Below are 6,295 nucleotides of genomic sequence, written 5' to 3'. Positions count from 1 at the left end.
TGTAAATGCAAAGCAAACTCAATTAAATTCTATATTAAGCTACTAGATTACATTATTCAATAAATATTTTATAACAAAAGATAAAATAAAAAGTGTCCCAGTTAGGGTCCAGGTTGCTATAACACTGACCTGCCTGGCAGCGTGTGCCCACTGGTGTAGTAGTAACATGGTTCATATAGGGCGATTGTAGTTTTGCTGGATTTGAGATGTGTTCCACAGGAAGGAATTTCAGGTCTGGAACTAAAACTCTCATAAAAAAAAAATCCATGGCTTGGGAGACCGTAGCCCTTAGGGAAGAACCTATTGTTGTTTTGCTAAACGGTCACATTCCTTTGAGCCTTCAGTATTTCAGTGACTGATCAGAAATACAGTCTGCCCTTCCACACCCAGAAGTTCCACATCAGCAGCTACAACCAACTGTGCATAAAAATTGTTTAAAAAAAAAAAAAACAAACATCTGGCCGGCAAATCATGATGTAAGAGCCTATAATCTCAGTACTTGGAGGGTATTGGCAGGAGGATCGGGAGTTCCAGGCCATCTGCACTATGCGATGAATATAAAGCCAATCCTGGGCTATGAGAGAATGTTTAAAAAACAAAAACAATATTTTATCGGCGATGACCAAGAACAAACCATTTTTCTGTCACCGCCCCTAAGTGACACAGCTAAACAACCATTTACACGGTGCTTACAATGTGCTACGTATTATTCTAGAGATGACTTGGGAGTTTGTGTTTACGTTATATGCAAAGTCTTGCCCTGGGCATCCTTTATGTTCGGTGTCTGGGTCTTGGGTCGTTCCCCCAAGGACAGCAGAGGACAGGTAGGATTGCTGTAAGACTATCTAAGACGCAGGCGTCTTTTCCACAAACCCCTCCTCGGGCTTCTCTCGGGCCACTGAGTCTCAGTTGCGGGGTCCTCCAGTCTCTGGTCAGGGAGGTGGTGAACCATTCTGGCCATCCGCTGGCAGAATTCCAAATGAATGCTGATCCCATAGGGAGCCTCATCATCAACTCGAAGATTCCAAGGATGTGTTATGTCTTCTGTGATCTTCAACTTTACCCAGACCCTTTCTTCACCAGAGGCAGTCAACATCTTGATAGAGAAAGCTGAATTTTAAACAGATAAAATCCTCTAGGTTTAAGGAGGGGGGGGGGGTAACTACTCATTAAGCCGGTTTAAATGTGAATTAAAATGTGTTCATAAGGGAAAAAAAATCACCTTTCACACAAAGCGTGACACCAAGAAATGGCCTTAAATGAGAGCCTCCTTGGAAATGATGTTGCTGTGGAGACAGGTTTCATAACAGACAACATTCGTGTAGCTTCGGCTGCATCGCTTTGTATGTGTGAAGAGCGCAATATGCTCTGCGGGGAGTGTTAAGGCGTACAACTGTTTACCCCCTCGCACCGCTGAGTGAGATCTGAAAAATATGTTTTCCCATTTCAAAGGGGGAAAAAAAACCCCAGGGAGTCCTTGTTGATGAACAGTTTCTAGTTACATAAATTTCTTTACCTTGCCATTTAGGCGACATGTGTGACTACCAAAACAGCTGGTGGGGCTCAAGCACGCACTGTTTATTTTGGAGCTGTTACATGTCCGGGGCAGACTTTTTTATCCTAGAATTTTCCCTGAACTAGGATGACTCTTAAACAACCCTGGGCTTGCTTCGGACTTCCTGGCATGTGTCCTGGTGACATGGAGGGAGGAGGACAGTAACCCGGTGCTGGAGAGGTAGCCTCTACAACTTTCTGGCAAGCTCAGATGCAAGCCAGTGAGCTCCGTGTTACTGCAATAGGGCGCCTCCCCGGCGCAGGCTGATTTATGCGCTGCGTCACCGCAAAGGCCCAGTGATTCCAACCACCTGCAGAGTCACTACAGCTTTGAGCACTGGCTCATCACTTCAGGCGCAAGCATTCTCTCAGCCCCAGACTCCATAGGAAAATGCCCAGCAACACGAATTTATCCCCATCTCCTCAAAAACATGTCCCTGCCCTGGCGTTTCAGCCTTGCTTTCAGATTTGCATCTTTCTTCCTCTCCTGTCGTGTGCCAGCTGTGTGGGTGCCTTAGCCACAGTGACATCAGCTGGAAAACACTGGAACTAGGACCTGGCCTCATCCCAGAAACTGCACACTCACGTAAGCAGCATGCAAATTCCAGTCGGACTAGGGGAGAAGGTCTTATCAAAAATCCATAGAAAGAATAAAAATAATTTTAAAGATGTATGTGAATAGCCCTGAGATATGATTAAATACTTTGGGAGATATATTGATGACCATCTGAAATTGATCTCTAGCCTTCAGGTTTTTAAAAGTAGATTTAAAAAAAAATCATGACACAAATTAATAGCCAGTTAATATTAATACTTTCAGATTGTATCATTATTCAATGTCTTAAAATTACAAGTTTTCCTCTACAGCTGGTGGGAGCAGGGATTCTGTGTGTGCTCTGAGAATTGCTTTCTGAGCTTTACTCAGGTATGCTTGTTTGGCCTCCAGGAAGCTGTGTCCTCAAGACAGTGAGCCAATATGTGTGGGAGAACCTTCGACAGACCTCCCCAAGTGTCGCCTGATGGTTGCGTTTTGTGCTCTGCAAACTCGACCGGTATATTTATTTTCATTTATATGTATGAGTGCTCTATCTACATATACACCTGCATGCCAGAAGAGGGCATCAGATCTCACTACAGATGGTTGTGAGCCGACATGTGGTTGATGGGAATTGAACCCAGGACCTCTGGAAGAACAGCCAATGTGCTTAACTGCTAAGCCATCTCCCAGCCCCTCTGCAACCTCTTAGAGCCCCGTAACCTTCCCTTAACTGTGTCCTGGAATCTCACTCCCCGGAGCACAAGCTAGGGTAAGCTCAGGTTTTACCTCATTATCCCCTCAGCATCCTGCTAAGTGCTGCTTGGTATGAGCATGGGAAGCTCCTGTCAACATACTAAAATCCTACATGTGGACCAGCAAGATGGCACAGTGGGGAGGGCGCTTTCCTCCAAGCCCAGTGACTTACCTGCCTCACATGGTAGAAGACTTTGTCCTTTCACCTCCACAAACAGGCACGTAGCCAGTGTGCTCAGGGGCACAGACATACACACTCACATGAGAACACACAGAGAGACCGAAAAGCAAACAGCAAGTGTTTAAGAGCATCTCCCACTTGAGACTGATGTGAAAGAACTCCGAGACTCAGACTTTAAAAACATGTCACTCCCGGTTGCGCGGACGGGTAAATAACAACAAAGAAAACCAAGTTTTGTTATACAGAAAAACTCATTTCTTAAAAAACATTTTTCTTTCAATTTCACTCTGGACACTCCACACATAAACCATCCCAAAGTCTCTGATGAGAGGAGAGGCAACTGTTACACAGTCTGTCTTCCCACTCCCTCTTTCTGTGAGAGAGTCTCAAGATGTAATCCTTGAACTCAGAAATCTGTGACTGACTCCTGGGTGCTCCTGGGGATCAAAGACAAGCGCCACCATACTTATCTGCATAGAATTTCCTCCTGCTGATGTATGCATGTGTCAAAGTGAACTACTTTGGTGCATATATGATACTGTTTCCGCCTCAAATCAATAAGTACCCCCGGAACGGGGAGACCCTCACTCAAGTCTCGGGATGACGTGACCCCCCCAAGAACTCACGAGAGACCAATCTTGATGTGTAAGACTCTCAGAGAGAATCTTCTCTCAGGAGGGAGATCCTCGAGCCCAATGACCAGTCCGAGTCCACAGGCTGCAATCTGCAAGAGAATTTTTATTGATCAGGATACACAGGTATCTGTGGGCGTCCCAGTCAATTCGGAAGACTGGCGCGCCTAACAGAACCAGGGATGGGTTTTTATAGGGTATTGGGATGCAGAAGCAGGCTTACAGAAGCAGATGCATGGTTGGTGGATTCAAGTGAGGTGTGGATGTATGGTTACACCCAATTGGCTATTCAAATGAGGTTGTCACACAGCAAGAGAATACGTGCAGGTTGGGGCGTCCGGAATGTCAGGGGCTAGGAGCTTATCTCTTGTTAGGTGGCCCATAAAGCAATACCAATAATTTAGACTGGTTTCTGTATTTTGTTTTCTTTTATGGTCTGTTTCGTCTAAATGATGGATCAGCTTGTCCCACAAAGCTTGGACACATCTGAGTTCTTAGTCTGTGTATCTAAAAACTTACTTTTTACTTCTATAGTTGAGGGCCTTGGGCTTGTACAATTCCCTTTCTGGGAGGGGGTCTTTCAGATGTAATCAATAAGAGGTTTATTGATAGGGACGTCAGAAACCAGTGTACTGGGGTCGAGACTCGTATCCCACACAGGGGTAGAGGAGTTCAACCTCGAATGGTTACAAGAAGGGGCATTTAAAGGAAAAACCATACCGAATCACAAGGAAGAACCTCCTGTTTCTCATGATTGTTCTTTAAGATTTTAATCTAACTTTATGGTTATCCAGTTCCTGCTACTATGGTCAGCTGCTATTATGGTCCACTGCTGTTACAGTTGGCTAGTTCCTGGAACAAAGTGGCTGAACCAGCTGGTGCAATTACTCTTTCTGTGATCAGCTAGTTTCTGGAACAGGCAGTTCTAGGGCCTGCTTTTGGCTTCAACTTTTGTCTAGGGAGCAATTTTAAACTTTTTCCTTTCACCATTTTGTAAGGAATCGAAGTTTTCTTCTAAATTTCTCCAATGATTAAAGAGACCAGGCAGTTTTCATCAGTAATTCTATCGGAGATTTAAACATTGTCAGCACTAAACTCAAGTCACTGGAGATTAGAAAAGGACATACTTCTGACTTTGGGGATCAGCAAGGAATACAAGGGAATACAAATGCAGGCCAGTGTCCCTTCTGAACGAAGACAATCACCACGGGTTAGCAAAACAGATCCACTGGCAAGCTGAAGTACATCAGAACCAGGGTCGATTCGACAAGGAGAGATTCAGTCAAACCGAGCATGCACCTGTGGTCCCCACAGCTTGTAAAGCTAAGGTGAGAGTTGGGGGTGGGGTTTGCTTGAGCCCAGGAAACCGAAGTCAGTCTCAACAACATAGAATCTGTCCATTAAAAAAATGCATCCACTCTAACTTGCCTCATCTAAAGATATGTATCCAGAAGTCTAAGAGAGAACCTTCTGCCTAGGCATCGTGGTCAGTAGAGGACGGATTTGTGAGAGCGATTAGTGACAGAATCCCCACTGTCAGATGGTGTGGAGGACGAAGAACAGAGGGATGAAGGGCACTGGAAAGTGTTTCTTTGGGGCATTTGGGGTGACAGGGGCTCTGTTAATGGAAAAGGAAAAGCAAGGAAAAGCAGAGACGAATGGAAATATCAACTTTGCCATATTTTGAAGGAAATGTCCTATTACTGTACATCTCTGCAAACACTTGACAATATTTGTGTGTTCTGGGAGGTCTTTGCAGCTGTTTTATTAATGCCTGCAAGTCTTGTTAATGATTTGTGAAGTCATAGTTGCCTACCTTGAGGCTGAAGGAGGGGTGCCAAATACTGAGCCCCAGGATAGGGATTAGGTAGAGACTAGGGGAGCGTAGTTTCAAAACGCCTATTCTAAGAGGGTCTTGTCAATTTAGGACCACAAGGGACAGTGAGAAGGCAGAGGAGCAGTAGGAAAATAAAAGGGCTGGAGGTTGGGAGAAGACTGTCAGTGGCCTTCCCATCTCATTAAGATGAGGACTTTTGGGTCCCCTGTAATTCACATTAAAAAGCCGGGCACTAGTTAGGTGCTGTACTGTGCACCTATAATCCCAGCAATGGCCGGATGGGAGGCAAAGGCTGGAGGATACCTGAAAACATGTTGGTCAGTCGGCCTGGCCAATGAGAGATCCTGTCTCAAACAAAAGGTAAAGGTACCTAAAGGCTGACACTCGATGTTCTCCTCTGGCCTCCACATATATGCTGTGAGCATAGGTACATAATCCTAATGTGGTCAGACACCTACACAGAAGGCCAAAACGAAGACCAGAAATGACACAGGCAAAGCGTCTCAACCTCAGAGAACAGGAGGAACCACGATCCATGTGCATCCCAAAAGATAAACTCGACCTGCCATTTCTAGAGCCGTGCACCAAGAAACAGGCTTGAAAGATAAAATATTAAAGACAGCCTGGCATTCTTCACTTTCACACCAACGCCCTTGCGGTACATCAGTGGGTTTTGTAATGAGATCTGAGATTGTCATGGACCACAATAGCCCAAAAGGTAAGTCCTTCATTTGTTCTCTCATCACAGCTCCTTTTTGCTTCAGACATTTTTGCATGACCCAGGTCATGATATATACTGG

The 6,295-nt window shown here is 45.0% G+C and overlaps 1 long non-coding RNA gene across 1 annotated transcript in view; it reads right to left on the bottom strand.

Moving 5' to 3' along the window:
• LOC148002485 (uncharacterized) overlaps positions 1-399 on the bottom strand; it is a 1,995-nt gene extending 1,596 nt beyond the window's left edge. The window contains exon 1 of the long non-coding RNA XR_015633725.1: positions 130-399. This is a non-coding gene — a long non-coding RNA (uncharacterized LOC148002485). The remainder of the gene's footprint in view (positions 1-129) is intronic.
• Between the last annotated feature and the right edge of the window lie 5,896 nt (positions 400-6,295).

Source organism: Rattus norvegicus, chromosome 11, assembly GCF_021556685.1.
Source record: "Rattus norvegicus strain SHRSP/BbbUtx chromosome 11, alternate assembly SHRSP_T2T, whole genome shotgun sequence".
Lineage (NCBI taxonomy): Eukaryota > Metazoa > Chordata > Mammalia > Rodentia > Muridae > Rattus > Rattus norvegicus.
This window is presented reverse-complemented; position numbering and strand designations above follow the sequence as displayed.